This window comes from Symphalangus syndactylus, chromosome 5 (genome assembly GCF_028878055.3).
Source record: "Symphalangus syndactylus isolate Jambi chromosome 5, NHGRI_mSymSyn1-v2.1_pri, whole genome shotgun sequence".
NCBI lineage: Eukaryota > Metazoa > Chordata > Mammalia > Primates > Hylobatidae > Symphalangus > Symphalangus syndactylus.
In genome coordinates, this window is record NC_072427.2 from 50,123,252 (window position 1) to 50,146,177 (window position 22,926).

A 22,926-nucleotide genomic window follows, 5' to 3' on the forward strand; every position below is an offset into this window, starting at 1 on the left:
TCCAGACCCTAGAAAGGTAGATGCACTGACAACTTGCACCGTGTCCCTGGAAAAGCCACAGACACTCAATGCCAGCTGTGAAAGCAGCTGGCAGGGGTAGGGGGGATGGGGCTGTACCCTGCAAAGCCACAGGGGCAGGGCTGCCCAATGCCATGGGAGCCCACCTCTTGCATCAGCATGAGCTGGATGTGAGACATGGAGTCAAAGGAGATCATTTTGGAATTTTAAAGTTCAATGACTGTCTTCTTGGATTTTAACTTGGATGGGGCCAATAGCATCTTCATTTTGGCCAATTTCTCCCACTTGGAACAGGTATATTTATCCAATGCCTGTACCCTCATTGTATCTAGGAAGTAACTAAATTGCTTTTGATTTTACAGGCTCATAGGTGGAAGGGACTTGCCTTGTCTCAGATGAGACTTTGGACTTGGACTTTTGGGTTAATCCTGGAATGAGCTAAGACTTTCGGGGACTGTTCAAAAGGCATGATTGTGTTTTGAAATATGAGGACATGAAATTTGGGAGGGGCCAAGGCTGGAAAGATATGGTTTGGCTTTGTCCCCACCCAAATGTCATCTTGAATTGTAGTTCCCATAATCCCCACTGTCATGGGAGAGACCTGGTGGGAGGTAATTGAATCATAATGGCACTTAACCCAATGCTGCTCTTCTTGTGATAGTGAGTTCCCATGAGATTTGGTGGTTTTAGAAGGGGCTTTTCCCGCTTTTGCTCAGTACTTCTTTTTCCTGCCACCATGTGAGGAAGGACGTGTTTGCTTCCCCTTCTTCCATGATTGTAAGTTTCCTGAGGCCTCCCCAGCCACACTGAACTGTGAGTCAATTAAATCTCTTTCCTTCATAAATCACCCAGTCTCAGGTATGTCTTTATTAGCAGCATGAGAATAGACTAATACAGCACCCATATCATTTCCTTAACTGAAAACTAATCTCCAAATGGGTGACTTAATGTGCTACCTCCTGAATATACTGGGGTGGAGGTTGGACCCCACAATGTCTCAGGCAGCATCACCTTTATGGATTTTCTTTTTTTTTTTTTGAGACGGAGTCTTGCTCTGTCGCCCAGGCTGGAGTGCAGTGGCACAATCTCAGCTCACTGTAAGCTCCACCTCCTGGGTTCACGCCATTCTCCTGCCTCAGCCTCTCCGAGTAGCTGGGACTACAGGCGCCCGCCACCACGCCCGGCTAATTTTTTGTATTTTTTTTAGTAGAGGCGGGGTTTCACCGTGGTCTCGATCTCCTGACCTCGTGATCCGACCGCCTCAGCCTCCCCAAGTGCTGGGATTACAAGCGTGAGCCACCGCGCCCGGCCTGGATTTTCTTGGTGCAGTTCATTTGGCTGTTTTTACTGGTTGTACTTAAAGGTTTCCCAGACAGGCATTACGTAGTGTAGGTGACTTCACAATTCTGGGGTCCTGGTAGTGGTACTACTTCCTCTAGTCCACTAATCATTAACCTAGGAACGTCTGTGGTGACCTCATTTCCATGGCTTCACTGGGGATTTCCCTGATGGGAACTCTTTGTAGCAGCTCCAGGCCCACATTGGCACTTGGCATTACTCTATTAGGGGCTTTCTGCAGTGGCTCTGCCCTGTGACAAGTCTCAGCCTCGGTTCCCAGGCTTGCAAAGAAATCCAAAGGAAATTGTGGAGGCTGCCAAGCCTTCAAAGCTCTTGCTTTCTGTAAGCCCACAGAATTAGCACCACAGGGACATCTCCAAGGTTTAGGACTTGTACATCCAAGAGCTAGGGCACAAGCCCCACCTGAGGCTACTTTACCCAAAATATCTGGAATGCAGGGAGCAGCATCCTGACTTGGCACAGGGTGGTGACTTCATTTGTCCACAGAAACCATCCTGTCCTCCAGAACCCCTGGGCCTATGATGGGAGGGCAGCCTGAAAATCACTGAAATGCTGTGGGGCCTCCTTCCCATTGTCTTGACTATTAACACCTGGCTCCCGTTTAGCCATGCTAATCTCTGGCAAGCTGTGGCTGTGCCACACACTTGGGTTTTTCTCCTGGAAATGCTCTTTTATTCTCTACCACATGGGCAGGCTACAACATTTTTTAATTATTTGCTTGTCTTTTTTCTTTTCTCTATCAGTTCACATGAAGCATGTGGAAGTAAACACACGATGGACTGAACACTTTACTGCTTAGAAACTTCTTCTTTCAGATTCCCTAGTTCATCATTAAGTAGTTAGGCCTCTCACAAAGCCCTTGGTCATGGATACAGGTCAGCTATTCTTTACCCAATCAAAACAGGTATGGCCTTTACTCCAGTTACTAATGTCTTGTTTCTTAGTTCCATCTGACATTTTGTCAGAATGGCCCTTATGTCAGTATTTCTATCAGCAGTGAGGACTAAACTCTGATTTTTTTATCTTGCCCAAATTCCTATCTAAAAGGTCTGGGGAGTCATGCCCTACAAATGATAAATTCTCATCAGATGGGTTTTATTTGACCCTGTATATCGTGACTTACTTTCCAACCTGACTGTGGCATAACATTACAAAAGAAGGAAGAAAATCAAAATATTTTACTCCAAAAACATGTTTCTTTGTTGCATTTTGAAATGGTCCTGCAAGCCATCCTTTGTGGAGGAAAATTCATGTCTGTAAAGAATCTCTATTAACATACCTAGACCTTTGTCTGTCAGGCCCTTCCAATTCTGAATAGATTAGGTAAGAGTGTAGCGACTTTTAAGGTGTCTGAATAGGAAACATTTGTCATCTGTTATCTCTAAGTGCAATGGCTATGAGACTTCAAAAGAACCTCGGTCTCCAAAGTCTTTTGTCTTAACCTGAACATTTCCTTTCTATTGATCCCAGGTCCTTGGAAAAAACCCAACCAATTGTCAACCAGAAAATGCTTAAATTTATCTATAGCCTGTAACCCCACCCCCCACCCCCTACCCTGCTTCAAGCTGTCCCGCCTTTCTGGAACAAACCAATGTATTCCTTAAACATATTTGATTGCTGTCTCATGCTTCCCTAAAATGTATAAAACCAAGCTGCACCCCAAACACCTTGGGCACAAGTTCTCAGGACCTCCTGAGGGCTGTTTCATGGGCCGTGGTCACTCATATTTTGCTCAGAATAAATCTCTCTAAATATTTTACAGAGTTTGACTTTTTTCGTCAACAGCAGTCTTGTCACAACCACTTGACCAATTTATAAGGACTCCCAAACTTTTCCTAGTCTTCTTGTATCTAACCCTTACAACAATGTAGGCTTTATCTAGCCTGCTTCTCCAAAGTCTTCCAGCCTCTGCCCATTACCCATTTTCTGTATTAGTCTCTTTTCTGTTGCATATAATAGAATACAAAAAAAATCTGGGTAATTTATGAAAACAAGAAATGTATTTCTTACAGTTATGAAGGCTAATGAGTCCAAGGTTGTGGGGCCACATTTGGTGAGAGTCTCTAGCTGGTGAGGACTCCCTAAAGAGTCCTGAGGTCGTATCCTGCAGGTGTCACCTGGCTCGGGGCTGAGCATGGTAGGACCGATCTCTTTTCCTCTTATAAAGCCTGACCTGATAACTCATTAATCCATTAACATATTAATCCATAAATAGATGTGTTATTGGGAAGTGTGGGGTCCTCACTTCCTGTCTTTTTACAGAAAAAAAATTAAGGCAAGAGAGGTAAGAAGTAACAAGATTTGGCCAGGCACTGTGGCTCATGCCTGTAATACCAACACTTTGGGAGGCTGAGGCAGGTGGATCATGAGGTCAGGAGATCGAGACCATCCTGGCCAACATGGTGAAACGCTGTCTCTACTAAAAATACAAAAATCAGCCTGGTGTGGTGGCGTGCACCTGTAGTCCCAGCTACTCAGGAGGCTGAGGCAGGAAAATCGTCTGAAAGCAGGAGGCGGAGGTTGCAGTGAGCCAAGATCCTGCCACTGCACTCCAGCCTGGGTAACAGAGCGAGACTCTGTATCAAACACACACACACACACACACACACACACACACACACACACACACAAAGTAACAAGCTGTATTTAAAGCAGCAGTACACTCTGAAAGCTGAGTCAGGACAGGCTGCTGGAAAAAGGAGACTGAATATTAGCACTGGAGAAGCTGCTTTATGGGGAGTCTTACATGATAATTCATGAAAGTTGTATAAAGGGCTGTTACTAGCAAGCATGTTTTGGGTGGTCTCCTGGGTGCACATGCCTCGTGGCCGTACATGCTCGTACATGCATGGCATGTCATATTAGCATCTTAAATCTCCAGTCAGGGGTGTACTTTTTACTATTATAATGAGCAAAAGGCCACTTTTAGGGTGAGCCAAGAGGGAAGTGCACATGCTTGCTACTGGGGAAAGTCCCTACTGAAGTTACCTCCCATTAGGTCCAGGTACGTCCCAGTTTAAGGCCAGATAAGCCTAACCACAAGTCCAGAAGTGGCTATTGTTTTCTCCTGATTGACAGTGGGCACTGGTTGCTAGTGGAGTGAAGTTTCCAGGGCTTCCTTTGCCAGGACTGCACTTTTTTCAGGGCCGCCTTTTCTGCTCATGTTTGTCTATCTGCCTATTCTAACAGATGATCCACTTAGGAAAGCAGAACACCCATTATCCATCCAATCACCTCTTAAAGGTCCCACTACTTGATACTGCCACATTGGGGATTAACTTTTAAAATGAGTCTGGTGGAAGACAAATATTCCAGCCACAGCAGATGCCAAGAGATCTCCTGTATTCTGGACATATTTTTCCTCACCTTCATTGTGGAGTACTAGTTCAATTTTCCCCTAGTAGTCTGGATCAGTTACCCCAACAAAAACTACAACTGACGTCTTCTCCTGTTATTTCAGGAACATGAGAAGCCCAATGTGGCTGAATGGAAATCTTAACATTCAGTTCAATGAACCAATTGGTGTGTCTTTAGTGGCAACATTCCTCTCTCTAGAATTAAGACCTCTAGGCCAGCAGAGCATATTGCTCCAGGAGCAGAAAGCAAATATTTCACTAGGGAGACATTAAGAGTAATATGAGTGGTGCCATTCTCATTTTTGTCCCTGGATTCCTAAATTTGTAATTCTGCTTTGGGGAGAAAGAGTATTATATAATGGTTGCTGATTCAGGGCATATACAGGATTCTAGAGAACCTTGTCCCATCCCTGAAAAGTATTGTTACATAGAAGGTGCTGCAACTGTGAGTCCCAAAGGCTATTCCACCATTTATCAAGCTAGTTCCTTCAGGATTATGGGGAACACAGTAAGACCAGTGAGCTTCATGACCATAAGCCCACTGCTGCAATCCTTTGGCTGTGATTTGAGCTCCTTAGAGCCAATGTTGTGTGGAATACCATGATGATGAGTAAAGCATACTGTTAGTCCACAAATTATCGTTTTGGCAGAAATCTTGTGTACAAGGAAGTAAAATCCACATCTAGAGTAAATGTCTATTCCAGTAAGGGCAAAACACTGCCCCTTTCTTGATGAAAGATACCCAACATAATTATCCAAAAACTGATCACCCTGAGGAATAGTGTCATATCAGAGACTCAGTGTTGGTCCCTGCAGCTGGCAGATGGGCCACTCAGAGGGAGCCACAGCCAGGTTGGCCTTGGTGAGTGAAAGTCCTGTTGGTGTGAGCATGCATGATCTTCATCCCTGACACCATGGTCACTTTGTTCATCAGCCTGTGGTTCAAGGACAGGTGTGGCTGGAGAAAGAGGATAACAAGTATCTCAGAATGCATTATCCCATCCACTTGATTATTGCAGACATCCTCTGCTGAGACAACACATTGGTGAACATTCACATGGAAACAACTGTCTTCACTTTTTTGGCCTCTTCACTTTTTTTGTGGATAGATTGTGGTACAAACTTGTATAATAGATCTCTTCAAGGAAGGATAGGAGAAAGATTAACAGTATAAAATGTTGGTAGTGTACCTGTGTCCTTCTTTGAGGAGACCTGGCTGTTGTTTCTTACAAGGAGTTCTGGGATTGTAAACTGGCTGAGGTGTGAGAATTGAGTGTGGGGCTATGATTCTGTACTTTTTTATGATTCCAGTTAGACTTTTGTTTACTTGAGCTGAATTTTTTCTGCTTCTTCAGACCAAGTAAGCCTTTAGAAAGCTTTCTATCTATTTACTTTGTAAGAACACCATGGCTAACTAGCAAACATTACAGATATATAGGAGTCAGAACAATCTGATTGTTGCTTTGCCTTTGCTGCTCATTTACATAATAATGCCCACTAGCCTTTGAAGGTTGATTGCTGTCACTTGGCCCCAAGGCCCCCTGAGATCCAACATTTCCATTGCACTTAAATATTTTAAGTGATGGTCTGTGGTTTCCATTATAAGATCTGGCCTACAGGGAAGAGAGATCACAGAGTTCTTAAGACACACTGGGGCTTCCCACACTAATCTGTTTCTCAAAGTGTCATTAAAAAGTATGTCTTCTGGACCTTCTCTGTGTGGGTCAGTGACAAATCCACTCTAGCATTTCACTGTCCCCAAGTTTCTAAATTCTTTCCTCAAAGGTAAACAAAGAGAGAGCATCTCCAACTTGTTCATGGTAAACCACTCTTAGAACTAGAATTCAGCCAAATGTTGCAACAAACTACTAACACCATTCCTAAATCCCCAAGTTGTGACATTTGAGGCAGAATATTTGCTTAGTGGGCTCATATCAATAAACTTGTCCTCACTCAACTTTATGTTCCTTCCACCATTATCCTGACTGTTAGAAGCAGATTTTTCAGTGCCGCAAAATAAAAGAAAATAGCACCACTCGCATATAAACTCTCTCAACAAGGCAAATTTACTCCTGCAGGAGGGTGCCCCTCGTAGGTCTGGTCACCAGGAGAGCACACACGAACAAAGGAAAGCAGAGGTTTTTATTGTCTCTAATGCAGCTCATCCCTGTTTACTGTGTCCTGCCTCCATTGGCTGGAGTTGGACCGCACAATTTAAGCTAAACCCAAATGGCTAACTCGAAAAGTGCAGGAATGCGGTTATACCAGTAGGAAGGTGGGAAGATCAGATTTGGCTGTTGCAATGGGAGTAGCTGTTGCAATGGGAGGGGTAATTCACAGAGTGGGTAGCAGATGTGGAATGTGGGCTCTATAGATAAGGACCAGCAGGAAAGTTGTTTACCAGGGCAGGGGGAACACAGAGAGTAAGGAAGTCTGGCTTTGAAAGCTGGGAAAAAAGGACAGGGAAATTTAAGCAGGCTAAACTTTTGAAGAAGAATTTCTTACTGTATTCAACACTGACCCTAAATATCCATTTCCACAAATGTTCCCAGATTCTGCTCATATCAATTAGAAAACTCAAGTAGTTTGTTTGAGTGTGGTGCACCTTCTCTTCGGTCATGCTTCATATATTACCTTTATGGCCTGCTAGGACTTGAGTCTAGTTATAGGTCTGGAAGCAAAAAATGTGGCTGGAGTAGGGCCTGAAGAGAAGCAACATTGTATTCTTTGGCAACTGCTTCAGGGAAGCTCATTACCTTTTCCTCATGCAATGCAGAGTTAATTTCCCCAGACAGAGGTGAAAGGGCCTATACATACACTGTTGGGGGGAAGGCCACTGCCATGGGATGTGTGCGGGAGGCCACTTCCTCCGACAAACAAGACTCATCAGAATTTCTTTCTTTCTTTTTTCTTTTTTATTTTTATTATACTTTAAGTTCTAGGGTACGTGTGCACAACGTGCAGGTTTGTTACATATGTATACATGTGCCATGTTGGTGTGCTGCACCCATTAACTCGTCTTTTACATTGGGTATATCTCCTAATGGTTTCCCTCCCCCCTCCCCCCACCCCCACCCCACGACAGGCCCCGGTGTGTGATGTTCCCCTTCCTGTGACCAAGTGTTCTCATTGTTCAATTCCAACCTATGAGTGAGAACATGCGGTGTTTGGCTTTTTGTTCTTGCGATAGTTTGTTGAGAATGATGGTTTCCAGCTTCATCCATGTCCCTACAAAGGACATGAACTCATCCTTTTTTATGGCTGCATAGTATTCCATGGTGTGTGTATATGTGTCACATTTTCTTAATCCAGTCTATCATTGATGGACATTTGGGTTGGTTCCAAGTCTTTGCTATTGTGAATAGTGCCACAATAAACATGAGTCTTAATAGCAGCATAATTTATAATCCTTTGGGTATATACCCAGTAATTGGATGGCTGGGTCAAATGGTATTTCTAGTTCTAGATCCTTGAGGAATTGCCACACTGTCTTCCACAATGGTTGAACTAGTTTACAGTCCCACCAACAGTGTAAAATGTTCCTATTTCTCCACATCCTCTCCAGCACCTGTTGTTTCCTGACTTTTTAATGATCACCATTCTAAATGGTGTGAGATGGTATCTCACTGTGGTTTTGATATGCATTTCTCTGATGGCCAGTGATGATGAGCATTTTTTCTTGTGTCTGTTGGCTGCATAAATGTCTTCTTTTGAGAAGTGTCTGTTCATATCCTTCACCCAGTTTTTGATGGGATCGTTTGTTTTTTTCTTGTAAATTTGTTTGAGTTCTTTGTGGATTCTGGATATTAGCCCTTTGCCAGATGAGTAGATTGCAAAACATTTCTCCCATTCTGTAGGTTGCCTGTTCACTCTGATGGTGGTTTCTTTTGCTGTGCAGAAGCTCTTTAGTTTAATTAGATCCCATTTGTCAATTTTGGCTTTTGTTGCCATTGTTTTTGGTGTTTTAGACATGAAGTCCTTGCTCATGCCTATTTCCTGAATGGTATTGCCTAGGTTTTCTTCTAGCATTTTTATGGTTTTAGGTCTAACATTTAAGTCTTTAATCCATCTTGAATTAATTTTTGTATAAGGTGTAAAGAAGGGATCCAGTTTTAGCTTTCTACATATGGCTAGCCAGTTTTCCCAGCACCATTTATTAAATAGGGAATCCTTTAGCCATTTCTTGTTTTTGTCAGGGATGTCAAAGATCAGATGGTTGTAGATGTGTGGTATTATTTTTGAGGGCTCTGTTCTGTTCCATTGATCTATATCTCTGTTTTGGTACAAGTACCATGCTGTTTTGGTTTCTGTAGCCTTGTAGTATAGTTTGAAGTCAGGTAGCATGATGCCTCCAGCTTTGTTCTTTTGGCTTAGGATTGTCTTGGCAATGCAGGCTCTGTTTTGGTTCCATATGAATTTTAAAGTAGTTTTTCCCAATTTTGGGAAGAAAGTCATTGGTAGCTTGATGGGGATGGCATTGAATCTATAAATTACCTTGGGCAGTATGGCCATTTTCATGATATTGATTCTTCCTACCCATGAGCATGGAATGTTCTTCCATTTGTTTGTATCCTCTTTTATTTTGTTGAGTAGTAGTTTGTAGTTCTCCTTGAAGAGGTCCTTCACATCCCTTGTAAGTTGGATTCCTAGATATTTTATTCTCTTTGAAGCAATTATGAATGGGAGTTCACTCATGATTTGGCTCTCTGTTTGTCTGTTATTGTTGTATAAGAATGGTTGTGATTTTTGCACATTGATTTTTGTATCCTGAGACTGCTGATGTTGCTTATCAGCTTAAGGAGATTTTGGGCTGAGACGATGGGGTTTTCTAGATATACAATCATGTCACTTGCAAACAGGGACAATTTGACTTCCTCTTTTCCTAATTGAATACCCTTTATTTCCTTCTCCTGCCTGATAGCCCTGGCCAGAACTTCCAACACTATGTTGGATAGGAGTGGTGAGAGAGGGCATCCCTGTCTTGTGCCGGTTTTCAAAGGGAATGCTTCCAGTTTTTGCCCATTCAGTATGATATTGGTTGTGGGTTTGTCATAAATAGCTCTTATTATTTTGAGATATGTCCCATCAATACCTAATTTATTGAGAGTTTTTAGCATGAAGGGTTGTTGAATTTTGTCAAAGGCCTTTTCTGCATCTATTGAGATAATCATGTGGTTTTTGTCTTTGGTTCTGTTTATTTGCTGGATTACGTTTATTGATTTGCATATGCTGAACCAGCCTTGCATCCCAGGGATGAAGCCCACTTGATCATGGTGGATAAGCTTTATGATGTGCTGCTGGATTCAGTTTGCCAGTATTTTACTGAGGATTTTTGCATCAATGTTCATCAGGGATATTGGTCTAAAATCCTCTTTTTTTGTTGTGTCTCTGCCAGGCTTTGGTATCAAGATGATGCTGGCCTCATAAAAATGAGTTAGGGAGGATTCCCTGTTTTTCTATTGATTGGAATAGTTTCTGAAGGAATAGTACCAGCTACGCCTTGTATCTCTGGTAGAATTTGGCTGTGAATCCGTCTGGTCCTGGACTTTTTTTGGTTGGTAGGCTATTAATTATTGCCTCCATTTCACAGCCTGTTATTGGTCTATTCAGGGATTCAACTTCTTCCTGGTTTAGTCTTGGGAGAGTGTATGTGTCCAGGAATTTATCCATTTCTTACTAGATTTTCTAGTTTATTTGAGTAGAGGTGTTTATAGTATTCTCTGATGGTAGTTTCTATTTCTGTGGATCAGTGGTGATATCCCCTTTATCATTTTTTATTGCATCTATTTGATTCTTGTCTCCTTTCTTCTTTATTAGTCTTGCTAGCGGTCTATCAATTTTGTTGATCTTTTCAAAAAACCAGCTCCTGGATTCATTGATTTTTTGGAAGGGTTTTTTGTGTCTCTATCTCCTTCAGTTCTGCTTTGATCTTAGTTATTTCTTTCCTTCTGCTAGCTTTTGAATGTGTTTGCTCTTGCTTCTCTAGTTCTTTTAATTGTGATGTTAGGGTGTCAGTTTTAGAACTTTCCTGCTTTCTCTTGTGGGCATTTAGTGCTATAAATTTCCCTCTACACACTGCTTTAAATGTGTCCTAGAGATTCTGGTATGTTGTGTCTTTGTTCTCATTGGTTTCAAAGAACATCTTTATTTCTTCCTTCATTTCATTATTTACCTAGTAGTCATTCAGGAGCAGGTTGTTCATGTTCCATGTAGTTGAGCGGTTTTGAGGGAGTTTCTTAATCCTGAGTTCTAGTTTGACTGCACTGTGGTCTGAGAGACAATTTGTTATAATTTCTGTTCTTTTACATTTTCTGAGGAGAGCTTTACTTCCAACTACGTGGTCAATTTTGGAATAAGTGCAATGTGGTGCTGAGAAGAATGTATATTCTGTTGATTTGGGGTGGAGAGTTCTGTAGATGTGTATTAGGTCCACTTGGTGCAGAGCTGAGTTCAATTCCTGGATATCCTTGTTAACTTTCTATCTCATTGATATGTCTAATGTTGACAGTGGGGTGTTAAAGTCTCCCATTATTATTGTGTGGGAGTCTAAGTCTCTTTGTAGATCTCTAAGGACTTGCTTTATGAATCTGGGTGCTCCTGTATTGGGTGCATATATATTTAAGATAGTTAGCTCTTCTTGTTGAATTGATCCCTTTACCATTATGTAATGGCCTTGTCTCTTTTGATCTTTGTTGGTTTAAAGTCTGTTTTATCAGAGACTAGGATTGCAACTCCTTCCTTTTTTGTTTTCCATTTGCTTGGTAGATCTTCCTCCATCCCTTTATTTTGAGCCTATGTGTGTCTCTGCACGTGAGATGGGTCTCCTGAGTACAGCACACTGATGGGTCTTGACTCTTTATCCAATTTGCCAGTCTGTGTCTTTTAATTGGAGCATTTAGCCCATTTACATTTAAGGTTAATATTGCTATGTGTCAATTTGATCCTGTCATTATGATGTTAGCTGGTTATTTTGCTTGTTAGTTGATGCAGTTTCTTCCTAACATCGATGGTCTTTACAATTTGGCATGTTTTTGCAGTGGCTGGTAGCAGTTGTTCCTTTCCATGTTAGTGCTTCCTTCAGGAGCTCTTGTAGGGCAGGCCTGGTGGTGATAAAATCTCTCAGCATTTGCTTGTCTGTAAAGGATTTTATTTCTCCTTCACTTATGAAGCTTAGTTTGGCTGTATGTGAAATTCTGGGTTGAAAATTCTTTTCTTTAAGAATGTTGAATATTGGCCCCCACTCCCTTCTGGCTTGTAGAGTTTCTGCCGAGAGATCCACTGTTAGTCTGATGGGTTTCCCTTTGTGGGTAACCCGACTTTTCTCTCTGGCTGCCCTTAACATTTTTTCCTTCATTTCAGCTTTGGTGAATCTGACAATTATGTGTCTTGGAGTTGCTCTTCTCTAGGAATACCTTTGTGGCGTTCTCTGTATTTCCTGAATCTGAATGTTGGCTTGCCTTGCTAGGTTGGGGGAGTTCTCCTGTATAATATCCTGCAGAGTGTTTTCCAACTTGGTTCCATTCTCCCCATCACTTTCAGGTACACCAATCTGACATAGATGTGGTCTTTTCACATAATCCCATATTTCTTGGAGGCTTTGTTCATTTCTTTTTACCCTTTTTTCTCTAAACTTCTCTTCTCGCTTCCTTTCATTCCTTTGATCTTCAATCACTGATACCCTTTCTCCCAGTTGATTGAATTGGCTGCTGAATCTTGTGCATTCATCACGTAGTTCTCTTGCCATGGTTTTCAGCTCCATCAGGTCATTTAAGTACTTCTCTACACTGGTTATTCTAGTTAGCCATTCATCTAATCTTTTTTCAAGGTTTTTAGCTTCTTTACGATGGGTTCAAGCTTCTTCCTTTAGCTTGGAAAAGTTTGGTCATCTGACGAGTTGAGAGAAGAAGGCTTCAAAGTCATTCTTCATCCAGCTTTTTTGTTTTGCTGGCGAGGAGCTGCATTCCTTTGAAGGGTGAGAGGTGCTCTGATTTTTAGAATTTTCAACTTTTCTGCTCTGTTTTTTCCCCATCTTTGTGGTTTTATCTACCTTTGGTCTTTGATGATGGTGACATACAGATGGGGTTTTGGTGTGGATGTCCTTTCTGTTTGTTAGTTTTCCTTCTAACAGTCAGCACCCTCAGTTGCAGGTCTGTTGGAGTCACTGGAGGTCCATTCCAGTCCCTGTTTGCCTGGGTATCAGCAGCAGAGGCTGCAGAACAGCGAATATTGCTGAACAGCAAATATTCCTGCCTGATCATTCCTCTGGAGGCTTCGTCTCAGAGGGGTACCCAGCCGTGTGAGGTGTCAGTCTGCCCCTACTGGGGGGTGCCTCCCAGTTAGGCTACTCGGGGGTCAGGGACCCACTTGAGGAGGCAGTCTGTCCATTCTCAGATCTCAAACTTCATGCTGGGAGAACCATTACTCTCTTCAAAGTTGTCAGACAGGCAGACAGGGACATTTAAGTCTGCAGAGGTTTCTGCTGCCTTTTGTTAGGCTATGCCCTGCCCCCAGATGTGGAGTCTACAGAGGCAGGCAGGCCTCCTTGAGCTGCGGTGGGCTCCATCCAGTTCTAGCTTCCCAGCTGCTTTGCTTACCTACTCAAGCCTCAGCAATGGCGGGCGCCCCTCCTCCAGCCTCACTGCTGCCTTGCAGTTTGATCTGAAGACTGCTGTGCTAGCAAGGAGTGAAGCTCTGTGAGCACAGGACCCTCGGAGCCAGGTGAGGGGTATAATCTCCTGGTGTGCCATTTGCTAAGACCATTGGAAAGGTGCAGTATTAGGATGGGAGTGACCCGATTTTCCAGGTGCCGTCTGTCACCCCTTCCCTTTGCTAGGAAAGGTAATTCCCTGACCCCTTGCACTTCCCGGGTGAGGCAATGCCTCGCCCTGCTTCGCCTCACACTCAGTGGGCTGCACCCACTGTCCTGCCCCCACTGTCCAATGAGCCCCAGTGAGATGAACCTGGTACCTCAGTTGGAAATGCAGAAATCACCTGTCTTCTGCGTCACTCACGCTGGGAGCTGTAGACTGGAGCTGTTCCTATTTGGCCTTCTTGGAGACTCATCAGAATTTCAGAGCTCAATATCTCCAGCCTCATCAGTGTTTTCAGAGGTTTCCATTCCAATTTACAAGGTCCCATTCTTTCCCAACTGATGCCCTCAATTGATAGTAGGTCCCTTGCTAGACCAAGAGTTCAACTTTCATTGTAATTTAGCCAATTGCGTGATTTGGGCTTGTCTTTGAATTTTAGCAATTTTGGTCCTGTGGCTACAGGAGAGATTATTCTTGTAACAGAACAACTTAGCTTCAAACTGCATTTTAAAACTTTTTTTTCTTTCCTCCTTTCTCTCCAGTCCCAAAATGTAGCTTTGAGACAAATTACAGATGTGTTTCACAGCCTCAGAATGATTTTGTTCCTCCTTTCTTCCCAGTCTCAAGATGTGGATTTGAGAAAAACTAAAAATATGTCTTCTTTTGTCTTGACATACAGTCTCAGAATGTGCTGTGAGCCTCCGCTCCCTTTCCCTTTCTTGGCTTATGCTCCCAAGCCTTATGCACATTTATTCACCTAGATGCTTGTTAAGCACATACCATGCTCTCTCATCTGATATTTTTTTAAGAGCTTCAGAGGCTGCATCCTGATACAGACCAGACATCTCTGGAATTCCCTTTCTGTACTTCAAGGCCAGGACCCACTCCTGGCTAAAGATTAACTATAAGAGTGACTGCCATTGATTTGTAACTTGATTGAGCCCACCATGGTGCTGGCCCTTTTGCTAGATGGAACAATAATTCAAGACAAGCCACTGGAGTGGGTTACATCACCTGTCACCTCTTAGTTCCTTGTTTCTCATGCATTCCAAACCCCTCTCTCCAAAAAACTCCATATTCCCTCCACAAATTGAAGAGTGGAAAATTTTGGAAAGAATTCCACCCACTCTTCCCTTTGCTAGCACATATAATAAAGCTCACTCTCTTTCTATCACAGCTTGCTCTTGTTATTTTGGCTTTTTTCTGTAAGTGGTGAGCAGCTGGACCCTTTTGCTGGTTACATTTTCACTTAGAGCACACTTAGAACCTCTAAGCCTACCTATGTCGAGATGGATCTCAAAATTTGTTTTTTCTTCATCACTTTGCCTAGCAACATTAGAAACAACCAACTAACATAATTGTATTCCTTGGTTTTCCAAGTCTGATATGACCCTCACCATAAGTGTGGCATTATCAAAGGTCCTAATTAACAGATGATGATGATGGAGGAATACTCGTGGACAAGATGAGTTAAAAAGTGATTCAGAAGAGTTTGGCCTGACTGAGAGAAATTTTGGAATACTTCCATTAATGTATTTTGCTTTTATATTCCATCACATATGATCATAGGAGTGTTTTAAGACAAATAGCCACATTTATAAAAGTTCAAAAGTTATTTTCAATAATTATGAGATAATTATGCTGGCAGATGGAGCCATCAGAGGGAGCCATAGCCAGGTTGGCCTTGGTGAGTGAAAGTCCCTGTTGGTGTGAACATGCATAATCTTCATCTCTGGCATTGTGGTCACTTTATTCATTAGCTAATTGTGCAATTATAAGTGATAAATCATAATTATAAGTGATAAGTGCTATAGTTTTTCACTGGTTTTGTGCTTGTGACATAAAATAATGATGTATTTATACGTGATGCACATGACTTCCTGCAAGTACTTGGAAGAAGCAGTCACTATTAGCAAATGCTGATGTAATGTGCGCTATTTAACAATGATTAGACTACACATTTTATGTATTATTAGTTCACTCAATCCTCACATCATCTCAAGAGGCAGACAGACACTATTAATTCTCTCAAGTTCTGGTTCTGAATCTGAACCAAAATTCTATAGGAAGAGGAACAATAGAAGAGATTCTGAAGAATGAGAAGTGAGGCAAGCAAACAGGAAAAAGGAAAGAGAAGAGAAAAAAGTGTGTCTGTAGCACAGGCTAGGGTGTGAGAAGAGGGCAGTGGTATTAGCAGACTGCTGGGTTCAGTGACATGTAAGGATTGCAGGAGCAGGAAGAGCAGACCATGGAGGGACTGAGCCAGTGAGAGAGGGCAGCTCAGGCAGTGATGCAGCAGCAACTCAGAGAGGAATACATTCTGTGTAGAGGAACTTTAAATGTCTAGATCTAGTTTCTTGAAATGCTACTTTAGCCCATGTGATCTGCCCATCAGGAAGACAGAACAATTGAGGATGGTCTCTGCCCTCTGGAGATAGACATGAGCACTATCAGGAGGCTTTGAGTGTGGGGAGGACAAGGATGAAGACAGGCAGAAAGGACGCTAGGCAGGCTGACTGACAGTATCATGGACTTGGATGTTCCTGTTCACTTCTCTTTCTCCATTACTCCAATTCCCCACTTCACCCCAACTGCAGGTTCCTGTCCTGTGTAGAACACCATTGACATAAATGACCCCATCTTAGAAAAAATACTCCATCTGGCAGCTTTGCGTTTCTCTTTGAAGAAAATCCCAGAGACAGCCCACAACCCCTCTGCCATTGCAGCTGCAGTGGTACCGCCCTCAGGCACAGAAAGGAACAAATGGCCTAGGCACTGCACTGGCACCTCCAGCACACTGCAGCCACCATATGGAGAGGAGCCCAGTTTGTCTTCCCTGCGAGTTCCCACCCCCAACTCTTCAACAGTCAAGGCCCTGGCTCAGGACCACAGAGCAGCTGCCCCACCCTTTGTTGAGCATACCCACTGGTATTGGCTCTGTGTTTCCCTGGGGAGGGACTCCCAGTGGCAACTGACAGCCCCTGTGCCACTGCCACAGCAATGGCTCAGCCCTTGCTTTCCTCAGTCTGGGGAAGAAACAAAGAACCTGAGGGCTTCACCTGAGCTTCCAGCACACCGCTGATGAACAGTAAGAAATTATCTGAAAGTACAAAACTTATTGGTAATAGTAAGCTCACAGAAAAAAACAGAATAGTGTAACACTGTAAATTTTGGTATATAAATTATTTATAAATAGAAAGACCAAATGATGAACCAATCAAAATAAAAACTATGGCAGTTTTTCAAGACATAGACTGTACATGTAAGACATAAAGAAAAATAACAGAAGTTAAAAAGTGTAGTATGAAGTTAAAATGTAGAGTTTTTATTAGTTTCCTTTTTGCTTGTTAGGTTGTTTTTGCAATCACTGTTATCAGTTTAAAAACAATGGGTCATAAGATAGTATTTACAAACCTTATGGTAACCTCAAATTGAGAAAAACATATGATGGATATATACACAAAAAAGCAAGAAATTAAAGCATACCACCAGAGAAAATCACCTTCACTAAAAGGAAGACAGGAAGGAAGGAAAAGAAGGAAGAGAAGAACACAAAACAACCGGACAACAAATAGCAAAATGGCAAGAGTAAGTCTTTATTTGTCAATAATATTGAATGTAGATTGACTAACTCTCCAATGAAAAGACAAAGAGTGGCTTAATGGATAAAAAAAGGAAGACCCAGTGATCTGTTGCATACAAGAAACACACTTCATCTATAAACTGAAAAATGAAGGGATGGAAAAAAGTTATTCCAGTCAAAACCAAAAAAGAGCAGGAGTAACTTAGTGTAATCAGACAAATAGATTTCAAGAAAAAAAAACTATGGGAAGATACAAACAAGGACATTACATAATAATAAAGGGGTCACTTCAGCAAGAGGATATGACAATTGTAAAAATATATCTATATGATATAGATATATAGATAATATAAATATAGCTGTATCTCCAACTTTGGAGCACACAGATGTATAAAGCAAATATTATTAGAGCTAAAGAGAGAGACAGATCCCAATATAATAATAGCTAGAGGCTTTGATACCCTACTTTTAGTATTGGGCAGATCTTCCAGACATAAAATCAACAAAGAAATATTAGAATTAATCTGTACCATAAAACAAATGGTCTCACTAGATATTTGCAGAACATTTTATTTAATGGCTACAGAATACACATTCTTCTCCTCAGCATAGATAGACCATACGTTCACAATACAAGTCTTAAAATATTCAAATAAATGAAGTAATATCAAGCATCTTCTCTGAACACAATGAAATAAACCTTGAAATCAAAAACATGAGGAATTTTGGAAACTATACAAAAATATGGAAATTAAACTACATGCTCCTGAACAACCAGTGAGTTAATGAAGAAATGAAGAAGGAAACTGAAAAATTTCTTGAAACAAGTGATAATCAAAACACAACATACCAAAACTTACAGGATACAGAAAACATGGTACTAAAAGAGAAATTTATAGATATAACTGCCTGAATCAAAAAAGAAGAAATAAATAACCTGACCAAAAAAATATAACTGGGTTGTTTGTAACACGAAAGATAAATGCTTAAGGGAATGGATAGCCTATTTACCATGATGTGATTATTATATATTGCATGCCAATATCAAAGTATCTCATGTACCTCATGAATATATGCACCTACTATGTGGCCACAAAAATTAAAAATTAAAAACAAAATTTAAAAACTCCCCAAAACAAAAGGCCATTCCACCAATCAATCAAGTCAGGTGCATCAAGATTATGAGTAGCATGGTAAGGCCAGTGAATTCCATGAGGAAAAGCCCATTGTCACACTTGTTTGAGTTTGAAGTAAGTTCCTTAGTCAGAAGGAATGCTGTGTGGAATACTATGCAGTGGATAAGGCATTCTGTAAGTCCAAGGATGACATTTTTGGAAGAAACTTTGCATACAGGGAACATAAATCTATGTCCAGGGTAAGTGTCTGTTTCAGTAAGAACAAAACTCTGTCCCTTCCATGACGGAATCAGTCCAATGTAATGAACCTACCCTCAGGTGTCTAACTGATCACCTCAGAGAATGGTGTCATATTGTGGGCTCAGTGTTGTTCTCTGCTACAGCCAGATTCGGCATTCAGAGGTGGCTATACAAATCAATTATATATCAGTTTCACTTTTGTGTTGTTTTAATGATTTTTCATTTGTTTATTCTAACAGATAACAGTTTCTTGAACAAAGGAGGGGAGAAAGAAATTAGGATTTTTTTTTATTGTATTCGCACTACCTGTGAAGCAATATAATCTTTTCAGGAAAGGGGCTTAGACCAATTTTAAATGTAGTTTTGCAAGCTATATGGAATTCTATGGCATAGAAAGCCCCAATTTCTTGCTGGCTATTGACAATAGGCTGACTAAATTCCTTCCCAAGTGAGCTTCTTGCAAGTGGAAGAATGCTTCATAAAATCCAATAAGGCTGGGCATGGTTGCTCACGCCTGTAATCCTAGCACTTTTGGAAGCCAAGGTGGTTGGATCGCCTGAGATCAGGAGTTTGAGACCAGCCTGGCCAACATGGCAAAACCCCATCTCCACTAAAAACAAAAATTAGCCAGGCATGGTGCCAGGTGCCTATAATCCCAGCTACTCAGGAGGCTGAAGCAGGAGAATCACTTGAACCCGGGGGGCGGAGGCTGCAGTGAGCTGAGATCACGGCCACTTCTCTGCAGCCTGGGTGAAAGAGCAAAACTCTACCTCAAAACAACAACAACAAAAATCCATCAAGGGAGAGTCAGCCAGCAGGACAGAAATTATAATCTAATGTAACATAGTCATTCAAGTAACATACCATCACCATTGCAAATTTTCCCGGCAGAAAATCAATAAATTGATTTTCACAGCAGGGAAGTCACGTTTTCTGACCACACACACAGACAGTGAATTGCAGTTCAAGGTTACGTATACTTACAGGTGAGGACCACTGGGAAAAATGTTAGTGTCTGCATGTAACATTAGGTCTTCTCCATTCTGCAAGAGTTTCTTAGTCTTATTTTTCATGACCTTTGCTCTTCTGAAATGTACTGGTCAGGCATTTTGTAGAATGACGCACAATATAAATTCATCTGATAATTTCTTATGATTAGACTAGTGGTGCGTAGTAAATTAAACACATTAAGTTTAAATCAAGAAAAACTAAACAGTATAGCATTTCAAATTACAAAGAGATAAAAATAATAAAGAAAATTAGGTAATGCCAAAGACTGAATTCACAATAATAGTTACATTCAGTGGTTAAAGATGATGAAATTAAGGAGATATATTCAAGGGACATCAGCAATATTACTGATGTGATGATTTTAAGCTAAATATTACTTTAAAGCAAAGAAACTTTTAAATTTGATAATATTTTTGGGTTTACAGAACAATTGCAAATATAGTAAAAAAGACTTTTCTTATACTCAGTGAAGTTTCCTTTTATTATTAAACTCTTAGATTTGTGCAGGACAGTATTCACAATTAAATTAAAAATACAATATATGATCTTTAACTACAGTTTACAATTTATTCAGATGTTCTCAATTTTCACTTAATATCCAGTTTCTGTTCCAGGATTCCATCCAGGGTACCATATCACATTTAGTATCTGTCTCCTTAGATACAGAGATGGTGACAGTCTCTCACCATTTCCTTGTTTGTGATGACATTGACATTCCTACTTTGGAATTTCTCTGATGTTTCTCTGATCATTGCCCTGAATTTGTGAATCATCTCTGATGATTGCAAAATCGCAGAGGTAGTGCCCTTCTCCCACATTATATCAAAGGCAACATGCCATCTACATGCTATATTGTGGTTTATGTTAATTTAATCATCTGGATGAGTAGCTTTTTTTTTTAATCAAATTTCTCTAAAATAAAACACCTTCTTTCCCTTTCCATACTTAATGTTTAAAAAAGTGACTATATGCAACACATACTTAAGAAGTGGGGGATTGTACTTCGCTCCTTATGAGCAGTGTGTCTACAAAAGTTATTTAGAACCCTCACCATAAGCATGTGTCTATTCTCCTTTGCTTATTAAATATTCAATCATTTATTCATATTAATATGAAAACCTGGATATTCATTTTTTATTTTACCTATGCTAATGCATTTATTTTATTGCTCTCATTGTTCATTGATGGCCATTGGAATGTCTTTTGGTTAGATTCTCTCATTTTGAAATACCCTCATGATTAGGGTTTAATTTACTGTTGGTTACTTGGATATTTGTGTTGTGGTTTGACATTTTCTTTAGTTGTGGCACTACTAGATGCTCCAGGCTCATTGTGTTTATTCCCTACCCAAGCCTAGTATTCACTTTTTTTCAGAAACCCTAGTTTCTTTGAGTGGAAAATGAAATCACAAACTAAGATCTCGACACCGGGTATACTCATTGCTCCGGACATTCTTCTCTTTCTTCTTGCAGTTTTATAAATTTCTGCCTCCTATAGTTTACACTGTGTTATTAGGTGCATATGCCATAAACATTGTTATATCTTGTTGGGTGTCTATTGATTTAAGGCCCTGTCAGCTGACAAAGGAAAGAAATATATCTGTGTTTACTCATAAATATACACATATGCATAAATATTTCAGCATATGTCTATACATATCTATATGAAATTAAACATACGTTTATATTGCTTCCAGCACATGATCTAATTCATTACCTTATGAATCAATCTACCTATTCACTTATTTGTATGTAGTCTAAAACTCTAACAGTGACCAAGTTGATTCTGTTAAGGTTCCCAAAGTGGTGAATGATATTAGAAACAAAGTTTGGGGCAGTGGGTATACTCAATACTGCTAGGAATGGATTGATTCTATGATTTGTCATCTGAGAGAGCAAAGAAATGTATATGTGTATATAGTAACTCTCTCTCACACATACATATATGTTTGTGTGTGTGTGTATGATATATATGTATACATGATATTATTTCTAACACCATTCACCAAAAATACCACTAAGATTCCAAAAAGGTAGTATGATTAAGTTAATAGAACCAACGTGGTTACCATTAGAGTTTTAGGCTACACACAAGTAAATGAATAGATAGGTTGATTCATAGGATATGGAATATATGCATATATTTCTACATTTGTCCATTTATATCTGGCTAGAATTAAGCATGAATTTCTACAAATGTCTTCAGCACTACATGAATATAATCTAGTAAACATCAATCTTTCTACCAATTGCCACTACTTGCTATGTGACCTCTCACTCTAACAGTGAGACAGTTGGCCAACTTTATGTAATCAGTGAGTCCCAAAATACATGCAATGTGGTTTCAGAATTGGTAATTCACACCCTCATGGGAAAGAACATTACCAACTAGAGTACTTATGTGCAAATCCTTTGACCTTTAGACTTAGGAAAGGTTATATTCTAGGTTTCTTGGGTTAGTCCCGTTTGCCCCCATGCTCTTTATAAGGCATCTTTATAAATTTATTACACAATTATATTATTTTGTCTGCATTGTTCCCTGGGATCCTCCAAGTTATTAAATAATGCTTATTGTTTTTGTAAAGTTTCACTCTTTCTGATGTAAAGTTCTTCAGGATATGAAAAATAGTATCATTACCACACTATTATAGCATCATAGAAAATAATTTTAATGCTTAAAAATAAAATCTGTATTTCACCTCTTTAACCTTCCTCCCTCAAGACCCTACTAACTACTATTTTTTAAATATCTCTATAACTTCATCTTTTCAATAGTATCATATGAATGGAATTACACAGTATATACTCTTTTCTAACTGGCTTCTATTTCTTAAGAATATGCTTAAGATTTCAGAAGTATATCTCTTGGTGGTTTAGATTTGCATTTGACTAAGGACTAAAGGTGTTGAAAATATTTTTATGTTCTTATTACACATTTGTATAGTTTCTTTGGAGAAACTATACACAACTTTTAATTAGGAAATTTCCCTTTTTATTTTTAAACTGTAAGTGTTCTATGTCTTCAAACAATAGTCTCCTGTCACTCATATGATTTGCACACATTTCTCCTGTTCTTTGGGTTGTCTGGATTCCGTACTTTGAATCACAAAAGTTTTAGTTCTGATAAAATGAAATTTACCTATTTTTTCTTCTCTCACTTTTATATTCATATTAGGCCATTCTTGCATTCTTGCATTGCTATAAAGAAATACCAGAGACTGGGTAATTTATGGAAATAAAAGGGGTTTAATTGGCTCACGGAACTGCAGACTGTACAGTAAACATGGTGCTGACATCTGCTCGGCTCCTAGGGAGGCCTCAGGAAGCTTCCAGTCACAGTGGAAGATGAAGAGGGAGCAGGCTTGTCACATGGTGAAAGTAGGAGCAAGAGAGAGAGAGCCAGGAGCCACACTC

General features: G+C 40.4%; 1 long non-coding RNA gene across 4 annotated transcripts in view; it reads left to right on the plus strand.

The window, feature by feature from the left end:
- LOC129482508 (uncharacterized) overlaps positions 1-22,926 on the plus strand; it is a 186,598-nt gene that overhangs the window by 54,668 nt on the left and 109,004 nt on the right. Inside the window, exon 5 of one of the 4 annotated variants that reach the window (XR_010121070.1) lies at positions 762-841. The exons of the other annotated variants lie outside the window; for them this stretch is intronic. This is a non-coding gene — a long non-coding RNA (uncharacterized lncRNA). Of the gene's footprint in view, positions 1-761; positions 842-22,926 lie in introns of those variants that run through there. 4 annotated transcript variants of the gene reach the window in all.